Consider the following 11,648-nt stretch of genomic DNA (forward strand, 5'->3'; position numbering starts at 1 on the left):
TTATAAAATGAGATATATTACTTCACTGATGTAATAATATATCATCATCATATTGTTATAACATATCTCTAAAACTATTCTCAAGATCCTCACAAAGCCAGATTTTGCAATCGGGCTGTCTAATTTTTATTATAAATAAATAAAGATGCATCAAGGTGGATCACGCAAATACAATTTCACAAGAAGAGATATTCCGCCTTGTTGGCGTAATATATGTAACCGCCGAATTGATATGGAATATTCCTTGAACTATTATTAAGGTCCCTACAGAGCCAGATTTTGCATTCCGGCCGTCAAAAATTTATCATATATTAATAAAGCGTGTGTCGTACGAAACATCGTAGCGAGTCCCGCGAAATACCATGTTATAAGAAAAAATATTTTGCCTCGTTGCTGTCATATAACAGCACCAAATTGTTATAACCTATTCCTCGATCTATCCTCGAGGTCTTTACAAAGCCAGATTTCGCAATCAGACCGCCTAATATTCATCGTATATAAAAGACTGTACCGGGCATTGCAATATGTCACGTACAATTTTGGAACATGAGAAATATTGCCTCGTTAATGTAATATATCACCATCAAATTGTTCGGCTGTATTCCTTGTATTATTTCTAACATCACTATAAAGCAGGGTTTTGATTATTAACACATATATATATTATAAGCGACTGTACGGGACAACAACAGGTAACTGTTAACTCCTACAAGTAACTGTAGGAACCATTAAAGTTGTTGTAATATTAGAAGTTTATTAATGAATTTACTTTTATTTCTTATATTTCAGGACCGATTTTGTAAATATATATATAGAGTGCTAAATTTCAAACGTAACAGGTAAGAAATCTAGAAAACTATGAAAAATATTAAAAAAAGCTAAAACACGTTCCATGATTTCGAAGGGGAAAGAGAATGGCATTATCAGTTTTTTATTTGGAAGGCATTTTCAAAGTTGGTTGAAGGTCAACTTAATTTTTTTAAGTTGAAAGCCTAGTTTTTTATTATATCTCCTTTTTCTACCAATTAATTTGAACAACATTTGTCTGAAACATTTTTTTATTGTTGTTTTTTGCTGTTGGGCAAACAATTGCTTTATAAAATCACTTTCTTTTTCGTCAGGCATTTTCACACCTGCATTTAGCGCACCTGATACGACACAGTCAAAATTTATTCTGAAATCCTAATTTTTTATATTTTGCGAACTCTGATAAAAATGTCATCTTTGGCGTCAAAAACTCGGGCAGATAGATGCTGCAATCCGTTCGATCTGAAAAGTCACAAAGGGAAATCTTTAAGCAAGATTCCTAACAGTTTGCTACGTAATTTTCCAGATTTTATTGGTTTTGAGAAAATATGCCACTCTTGTAGAAAACTTACTTCAGCCAAACACAATGAATCTGACTTGTCTGAGGAAGCCGAAAGCAATTTTTTGAATTCTGGAGATGAAGATGGCCCTTCTTCAATGAAAATACCTCATTTATCAAGAGAAGAAGAGCTGGAAGAAATGCTCACCGGGTTGAAAAATCGCTTCTCAAGTTTGTCGCCCACAGATCTCCTTCGTTTAATGATCTTAACTACAGCTCCTGATTGCTGGGGTGTAACGAAAACAGCGAAGGAGTTTGGTACCTCGAAACGAACTGTCCATAAAGCGAGAAAATTGAAAGAGTCATTCGGAATTTTATTCACGCCAGTTGCAATATCGGGGAAAACATTATCGGACGACCTCGTTCATGCCGTAAGAAGCTTCTATGAAGATGATGAAAACAGTAGAATGATGCCAAATCAAAAAGATGTCATCACGGTAATACACAATGGTGAGAAACGAAAAAAGCAAAAGCGATTGATGCTGTGTGATATAATAAGTTTACATAATCAGTTCAAAATGAGGAAATTTTTCAACAAAGAAAAATTTCCTCATTTTCAAATTAGCTTTTCTAAATTCGCTGAACTGCGACCGAAATGGTGTGTTTCCGCTGGCTCAAATGGTACTCACACAGTTTGTGTATGCACAATACATCAAAATTTTAAAAATATGTGTGATGCAGTGAATCTAATCAAACTCACTGAGGGAACTGAAACCCCCATTAAAGAATATCAAGATTGTTCTCGTTTTTTATTATGTCCTGATGCAACACTATCATGCTATTTACGCGAATGTAAAACTTGCCCGCAAGTTAATGAACACCACGACTTTCTCGTAAATTCATTTGACGAGAATGCGATATCGGAAGTAATTTTCAGTGTATGGCAAACGACTGATCGATACACCTTAAAAAAAGAATGTCTTTCCGCACATGATTTCGTCGAAGAATTTTGCAGTAAACTTGAAACTCTGCTTCCTCATCATTTTTTTTCTAAAAATCAATCTGCGTATATAAGAAACATGAGATAAAAGAGCATCGGCAAAAAATGCTCGTTTTCGGTACCTCGATTTTTGAAACTTTTTTTATGCCAAATGGTTACTTGTGATGACTCAAAAATCCCTGCAAAATTTCAAGATGAGCATATGCCCCGTTTAAGAAATATAGGGGGTCAAAGTTGACCATGTCCAATTAAAAAATATAGCAGCTTCACATTTATACTCCAATAATAATGTCCAAAAAATTCAGCCGAAATGGTTCTTTTAAGATTTTTGGCTGCTGATTACGAATCTGAAGTCAGATTTTAAAAATTCAAAATGGCGGATCCAATATAGCGGACGAATTTTTCTTAAATTCATCAGATTCACTTGAAATTCGTTACTCAGGGGTATTTTTGAGATATTTGAGTAGGTCCTTTAAAATGGGACACCCCGTATACAGGGCGCACGGTTTATCTGAAGACATTGAAATATCTCGAGAACTATGCATTGGATAAAAAAAAGTGGTTAATGAAAGTTGTTAGTCTCGAAACGGGACATCCAATGATACCAAACTCGACCTCCCACCCCACCCTCTGGGGGTGGGGGTTGGGGGCAACTTTGAAATCTTAAATAGAAACCCCCATTTTTTATTGCAGATGCGGATTCTACGCCACAAAATACGTAAATTTTGTCCGAAACTTTTTTTTTATTAGATGGCGCTGTAATCGCAAAAAATTATATTTTCCGCAATTCTCCAGAAATGATCATTGGATTGAGAAATAAAAAATATCTGTTCAATATTTTTAAAGAGCATAATAAAAGTTATTCCCCTCCATCCTTTCGGGGTAAGGTGGGTGGTAACGTTCAAATCTCAAATGGGAATCGAAGAGGGAACTGCTCGACGCGCCATTGTGGGTGTATGGCGAACTACGGCTTATTATAAAAAATTGTTTCAATGAAAAAAATTGTTTCAATAAAAATTTCACGTACAATCTAGTTCTGCAATGAAAAATGTGGGTCCCCATTTGAGATTTGAACGTTATCACCCTATCCCGAGAGGATGGAGGGGAATAACTTCTCTTATGTTCTTCAAAAATATTGAACAGGTATTTGTTATTTCTCAATCCAATGATCATTTCTGGAGAATTGCGGAAAATATAATTTTTTGCGATTACAGCGCCATCTATCACGAATCAAAAAAAAAGTTTCGGACAAAATTTACGTATTTTGTGGCGTAGAATCCGTATCTGCAATAAAAAATGGGGGTTTCCGTTTAAGATTTCAAAGTTGCCCCCAACCCCCACCCCCAGAGGGTGGGGTGGGAGGTCGAGTTTGGTATCATTGGATGTCCCGTTTCGAGACTAACAACTTTCATTAACCACTTTTTTTTATCCAATGCATAGTTCTCGAGATATTTCAATGTCTTCAGATAAATCGTGCACCCTGTATATTGAGTCTCCTGGAAAGTTTTTATTTAATGACGGTAGAAGCGAAAGATCGTATGCCAAAAATTGTTTTTGTTATATAGATACATACCAGAGGATGATATTTATGATCGATCTAAAAATTTATAAAATATTCTGGACACACTTTCCTCTTATTGTGACAATCAATAATTTTCCATAAAAATTCTGTAACAATAATCATGAGAGATAATATGTTCAACTTAACATTTGTATAAATTTCACTAATTATTTACAGTGAATGATTATCATACAGCAAAAGAAAAGTGTTCAGAACATTTTACAAATTTATAAAATCGGTCATAAGTGTCGTTTTATGGAAATCTCTTATTTTAACGTACATGAAAAAAAAGATTAATATACCATTGTTTTCATTTCTGACATCAATCAAGAATAGTCACAGAAAGTTCCCAAGATCTGTAATATTTCAAAGAATAAAATTATATCTTAAAAAGACGCTGTTTTATTGACTCAATAGAACGTCAATAAGATGTCACCTTGTTATTTGGAATAATACAGGTCTTAAAGACTTGGGGTAACTATTCTTGAATTAATAACACGTCTAAGTTTGGGATATGAAACTAAATCATTGTAAAACCAAAAATCGTAGTGATTAAATATAATTGGTGATTAAATATGAAAATTAGAGCAATATACAAAATGTCCCATAATTGTAACATACCAACTCCATAGGGGCGTAGAGCTAAGCGAGAGGAACGAAAAAGTGCTCTTCCATTTAACGATATCTTGTATAATTTTTTAATAATAACTGCAATTTGAAATGTTGCTACAACATTGCAGATATATCAGATGTAGTAAAAAGAAATCCATTATTTTTGCATGAACTTGTGAGTTCTGGTAGCCCCCCGAAGAGTTCTATCGATTTTCTTCAAGCATCAAAGCGCTAAAGTTTAAGGTAAAAAGTTATGACCTTTTGATATTTACGCAATTGTGAAGTTGGCCTCCCCATAATTTTATTTCGTGTTTTGACCCCTTTAATCAACGGAACTCTTTTTTTTATTAATAGAGAACTCTAGAACTCTTTGGGGGCAATCAGAACTCTGCTCATTTTTTTCAAATTTTGAAAAGGTGGGGCCAACTTCACAGAGGTAAGCAGCAGACCAAGTTGAGTGATATGAGTATCTTGTTAAAAAAATATCACTCGACTTGGTCTGCTGCTTATTTTTTATGAGCGCAATAGCATAATTTTCCATCTATGTAAATGATAGCATTACATACAAATTCATTTAACATCGAAGGCAAATTTATAGCTATAAAATTATTTTTTATAGCTATAAAAAATATTTTTCACTTAAAATATTATTAGACAATTAATATTCTCCTTTAATATGCTGTTTTACAAATTTTATGAAGCCTTTTGCCACTTTTCTTCACAATCACTATTTGTTTTCTTTATTTCTTCAATTATAACTCAAAGTCTCCAAGACATTTGTGTCTATGCCACAATCACTACTTATTTGACACTCGTATATGCCATCCTTCTGCTCTCGTAATAAGTGACAGCGCTGACGTATGAAGCAGTGGTTATCTTTCTCCTCAAGTTGGAGCGTGTTCTGAAGTCAACAAAAAATCGGCGCACATATCTTTTAGTTCACAAATGTACATTCCGAATTGCGGGTAGTGCGTTGCGCGAAAGATGAGGAGGCCAGAAGGGGCAAGACGGAAGAGATTCTAGTTTAGCGATAAAATCTGCCGCTGACTCGCTTCGTGCCTCGTCCTGCCGTGCACTCGCTCATCGGTGGTGCGACAAAGATGGAGAGCGATTGATCGTCTGTGCTTTTTTAACTTACTATCTTCCTCAAGGAAGTAGAGTGAACAATAACCGTCCCAGAGAGAAGCATGAGAGCGGGTATGGCTGCATTTACAGCAGAGAGAAGCCTGAGAGCGGGCATGGCTGCATTTACAGCAGAGAGAAGCCTGAGAGCGGGCATGGCTGCATTTACAGTGTTATGGGAAAGTTGTCTGATTTGAAGCGCCAACTGGGTCCATTTTTCATGGACATGAACTACTAAGCCAATGTCCACGATTTGTTGGTACTATTCCGTGCTATGTCCATAATTATTTGGTTCTGTTCTGTGCTATGTTCACGAGCGAGCTAGATTAGTTAGATAAAAACGAAGAATCGGTCTTTGTCTCACCACCGGCGAATAAACAATCGCGACGAAGCGAGCCAGCAGCGATGTTACCGTAAGGCAGACGTCGCCGTCTCCCCTTTCACCCCCTTGTTTTCCTTTCCACATTGTTTTATATTCATAATTCGGGAAGAAAATAATTTCGAGAGTTTGGACGATTTCTAGCAATGACGCGACAGAAATAACACGCGGCCACATTAATTTGTCATGACTTTTATATTACTTATAATTACATAAACGTCCATATATGCAAATTATAGATAATTATTGCGCGTATGTTTTAATATTGTACAATATGGCATATAATAACAACTTCATTTCTTGCAGTAATTTTTTTAAGATCTTCGTTGAGGTCGTGAATTAATTTTTGTATTCATCAATCAGTTTTCTGCAAAAATTAAGATTTTTTAAATAAAATATAAAATGTTTCTCTTCTCTTCTCTCCGAAGAGTTAATTAAAAAATATGTATTCCACAGAGTCAACTAACAAATGTGTAATCAGAAGAGTCAATTTAAAAGTGTACTCCGAAAAGTCAATTTAATAGCGTATTCCGAAGAGTCAATTTGAAAGCGTACTCTGAAAAATCAAATTGATATTGTAATCCGAAAAGTCAATTTATAATAGAATATTTATTTCGATGATTCAGCTAAAGAAAAAGTATTTATTATTATATCGAGAGAATAATATTTAATTTATTATTTATACTTATCTTACTTATGCTTATCCTACATATGCTTCTTTGAATGAAAAATTTAATTTGTTGACTGATTCAGATTCAAATTTGTTAAAATATCTTTTATGCGCAACTCTTGAACAGGTAGGTAGTAAAATAATTTTTTTTCTTTACGGATTTTATAAACATAAAAACGGATTTCACGAACATAAAAATTGAAAGACTCTCAGAGAACAAATAACTTTTCTTGAACATTTAAACCAAAGGAAAATCTTTTCTCATTAATAAAGAATGAATAATTAATATCTCACACAAGAGGAATCTTCATCCTTGAAATCACCGTGCGATTTTGCTTTTAGAAAAATATAATATTGATGTAATAGTAACAAATGCTATCCAAAAACGGCGCAAACTTAAACGTTTTTGAGAAATGCAGTTTGAAGTTTAGTCTTTTCTCTTAATGTCGTTATAGCAGAAGAATTACCAATTTACTTTAGTAGCGCAGTGGATCAGGCTTTGTGATATGAGCGTAGAGGTTGTTCAAGTGTGTTATTTTTACTATCACAGGGAGAACTATGTAGAATGTATAATAATACGCAGACAAATTCTTTACATAATCATACTAATTTTTTTTTAGCATGAATAAAAATGATCAATGTTAACATGATAAGTGTATATTGTAATTGTACGTGTACACATACACATACACATACACACGTATACCAATGATGTCAAAACCGAACAATTCGTGAAAATTTTTTATTGATCGCAATTGTACGCAAAGACGAAAGAGAAGTACACGGGTCTCCACAGGTATCTCGTCATATTAATTGTCTATGAACTGATAAACAGTTGATCTCCGGTATTTACAAGTTACGCTTGTCTGCAGCTTGTTCGGTTTTGACATCATTGGTAGCAGTGATGCGAATTTGGTGACGGACTTGCACGAGGATTCTCCTCCCCCCCCCATATACGCATACAGCCGGCTCGGTCTATCCGTGTGAGCCACGCGATCGGCAATCGTCGACGCGCCGAGCGAGCGAGCGAGCGAGCGAGCGAGAGAGAGAGAGAGAGAGAGAGAGAGAGAGAGAGAGAGAGAGAGAGAGAGAGAGAGAGAGAGAGAGAGAGAATATCATTCCCTCCTTGTCGCTCTCGTTCTCGCTCAGCGAGCAAGCCTAATTCTTTCTTGCCCATAATCTGAATTGCGGGCGCGACTGTCTCTTTCTCCTTTCCTCTCTAGGACAATACTGAAAAGTTTTGTCTACTCGGCGTACCGAAATTATTATACATAATATTTTATTATTAATAATATTATTATTTGTAATATATATTATTTGTAATATTATTATTTGTAATTTTATTTGTAATTGTATAATAATGTTACAAATAATACAAATTTTTACAAATGTTACTTGTAAAAATTTATATCATTTGTAATATTATTTGTAATAGTATTGATAATATTCGGCGCCAAGAAAATGAAATATATTTTATTAATTATTTTGCGGAGTCGGGCAGGTTCACAGGTTTGATTATTGAATTATTTAATAATATTTTAAGAATAATTTTAAATTATACAAGGATGTAGTATGAAATATAAAAGAATATTGTAACAGAATCAAGAAGTACGAAATGAAACCTCTTTGCTTTTATTACAATATCCTGTAAGTTAATAAATATTTTTCATACAATATTAAATAATCTCCAAAAGCAATTACATCCGTGAAATTTTCTATCTGCGCGAAAAAAAATTCATAAAATATATTTGTTTCGTCGCTCTAAATGAGAAAACTCTCAGAACAATGTCATAGTTGTTCAGTGCACTACTCAATAAAAATATAATAATACTATGTTTGTATGTGTGAAGAATATTGGTTAACTTACAGGATATTGTAATAAAAGCAAGGAGGTTTTATTTCGTATTTCTAAGGCCAAGACTTATTAACGGCTAAAGACATATTCGAATTGATCTTGCCTTAATTGGTCGGATCAGTGATCGGTCTTGCCTTAAGTTCCAAGCCTCATAACTCGGAAAGTACTCAATGAAATGTAACTTTGTTAGAGTGTTTTGGAAAGCTCTCGAGATAAACTACAAGAATATGTTATAAAACATAGTAGTTTCTATTTAAAAAAACATTAATGACCTTGGCCTGATTTTGACAAGGTCACTCAAGATCAAGTCTACATTTCCGTCATGTGTCGTCCTTCAAGCCATGCAACTTTCGTTCGAAAGATTTTTTAATAAAATCATCGATAATGGACCATATCACTTTAGTTAGAAAAGTCTGAAAACCGTCAAATACCTTGAAAACGAAACATTTTTAAGAAAAATATTTCCAACTAAAGTTGTAGGGTTTTAAAAGTTCTATTGAATGATCATATCCGGTTGACTTTGAATAGAGGAGTCAAGGCGAAGTCAATGCCAACATGATTTTTTTAAATAGAATATCCCATTTTTTATCACATAGTGTTAAAGATGACAGCGAGACGTCCAAAACACTACTTGATGACCTATTTTTGTTGAGAATTGTCTAAGTTATGAGCTTTAGAATTTACGGTGCCGCCAGCATTAGTATTATTCAGGATGTACCGCGAGGAGGTTGCATGGTCAGACTTTACACCCCCCTGTGTGTGTGTGTATGTGTGTGTGTATGTGTCAGCAAAAATAAGGACTCCACGGTTCGTCACTACCGCAGTATTTAATGACTCCAAACCCTCTCTGCTATATGTGTGTGTGCGCGCTCGCGCGCATGCGCGTGAGTATGTAGACGGGTTTTTATTGAATTAAGTATTCAAATTGTCTTCCGTCTGCTGCTTGACAATAACCTTATCGTAGATGAAATTTTTTTAAAACGTTTCATCTCATTTTTGGTGAAATAAGATTTACTTGGTGCAGTATGCGTTTCCTAAGGTCTGCTAAGTTAGCAGGTTTCGTTCCGTACACATTGTTTTTAACATATCCCCATAAGAAGTAGTCCAATGGAGAAAGATCTGGTGATCTAGAGGGCCACTCTATTTCTCCACATCTTGTTATTCATCGGTTTGGGAAAGTATCAGTTAAAAATTGATGCACTATTACTGCATAGTCCTTATCTCTGCTGACACACATACAGCTAGCGATGGGCAATACTTCGAATAAAATATTTTTTATTATTTTTATACAATAAACATGTATTTTCTATACAAAAATTCCGGTTTCATATTTACATACCTGGTATGATAGCAGGCTTCGCTCGAAATCTGCTCGCGCAGGTTTGGTTATCTGGCCTTTTTAATGCGAAGCATTCACCACTGCTGTCTCGCATTTAACGCGATGAAATTTAATGGGAACTAATACTTTTCAATCCCTTTCTTTGGATAAGAAAGCAAAATTCATATTCAAAATGTCAATACTTTTTAATACGTTTCAATTCGACATTTTATACAGGAAACCTACAGTTAAACATTTATATTTGAATTTTGAACTTGCGCGGGGGGAGGAGGTGTCATCTGGAATGTTTTTTACATTCCAGCAGCAAGAAAATATATGTAATAAATTTATCTCTATTATATGTTTGTTTTTATTTTTGTTACAACCCGTATAGCACAAAGATTTGCAGCAACATTGTAGTAACATTGCAATATTGTACATTGTAGAGCAATATTGCAGCAACATTTTATAAATATTAGTGTGCAGTATTGTTTAACCAATATTGCAGCAACATTGTAACAATATTGTGGCAAAAATATCCTATTTTTAATTGTGTGAATATTATTTAAAATAAATTTACAAAAATTATTAATATGCGGTTATTATTACAATAATTACTCCTATAAATTTCAATTTTATATGTATAGTCCATTTTCTCACTTTTATTGATAACAGTGCATTTAAAAATGACACTTAAAAACTACTTGATTAACTGGCAATTTACATTTTTTCTTATATCTATTCGAATTTTAAGGAAACAACATATGTGATACTAACCAAAGATAATTATTTTTTTATATTTATAGTAGCTATAATAGATAAATGTTTTTTGTTTATATGAAATGTTTATATGTTAATTATAAAAAATAATTCTTTTTTGTTTACTTATAGTAGCTATAATACAAATACTTATAATTATACTATATAACTTTTTTTAAGTTTATGTATTTATAATTATAAACATTATAACAGTCAATATCAGTAAAATATTTTATTAATATATATAAATATAAGATATATGTATCATTATTTATTATTCCCAAAACTGAAGATTACAACTAAGCTATTGTATACAAGTCGGCATAATTGTCTTAACCCACGAAAGTGAAATCATTGTAGAACACGTGGATCTCTTACGGAAATATTTTACGGATTAATCTTACGGAAATTTAAAATATAATAGTATTATTTATGTACTAGTAATAGGCCTGTTCGTCTTGTCTGCATTGCTGAACTGGTGCAACAAGTTGAAGTGAGAAAACCTACGTTTGTCTTACTTTAACTTAATGCACCAGTTCAGCAGTGCAGACAAAACGAACAGGCCTAATACTTAGGCTACGTTCCGATATTCACTGCCAGCACTGAAATTCTATAGTATACGTGATATAAACTATGTATTTTCAGTACTGTGAATTTCGGAACGCAGCCTTAAGTAATATCATTCTAAAACTTTACGTAAGAGATCCATGTGTTCTAGAATGGTTTTACTTTTGTATGTTAAGGTTTATTTGTATGTTTATTTGTATGTTAAGGCGATTATGCTAATTTGTATATAATAACGTGTGTATAATAACGCATGTATGACCTAAAGTAATATTGCATATATATTGCATTACAACAATTGCTACAATGTTGCATTGCAATGTTTTTCAAGGCGGACATTTTACCGTTGCTGCAATCTTGCAGCAATGTTGTGATAACATTTTGCAGCATTTCTGCAATGTTGCAATCTTGCACCGCAATGTTTCTACAATATTGTTGCAATCTTTCGGTGCCGTACGGGAAGTCATACAAAATGTATACAGCTTTGCGCATAAGTAAAATT

The 11,648-nt window shown here is 33.7% G+C and overlaps 1 long non-coding RNA gene across 1 annotated transcript; it reads right to left on the reverse strand.

The window, feature by feature from the left end:
* Window positions 1-1,053: 1,053 nt before the first annotated feature.
* Window positions 1,054-4,542, reverse strand: LOC112588864 (uncharacterized). Its single transcript, XR_003113090.1, has 3 exons — window positions 4,489-4,542; window positions 1,380-1,639; window positions 1,054-1,269 (listed from the first exon to the last, which is right to left on the reverse strand). It is a non-coding gene; the product is annotated as an uncharacterized LOC112588864 (long non-coding RNA).
* Window positions 4,543-11,648: the final 7,106 nt, after the last annotated feature.

Source organism: Harpegnathos saltator, unplaced genomic scaffold (genome assembly GCF_003227715.2).
Source record: "Harpegnathos saltator strain DR-91 unplaced genomic scaffold, Hsal_v8.6 scaffold320, whole genome shotgun sequence".
Classification (NCBI taxonomy): domain Eukaryota; kingdom Metazoa; phylum Arthropoda; class Insecta; order Hymenoptera; family Formicidae; genus Harpegnathos; species Harpegnathos saltator.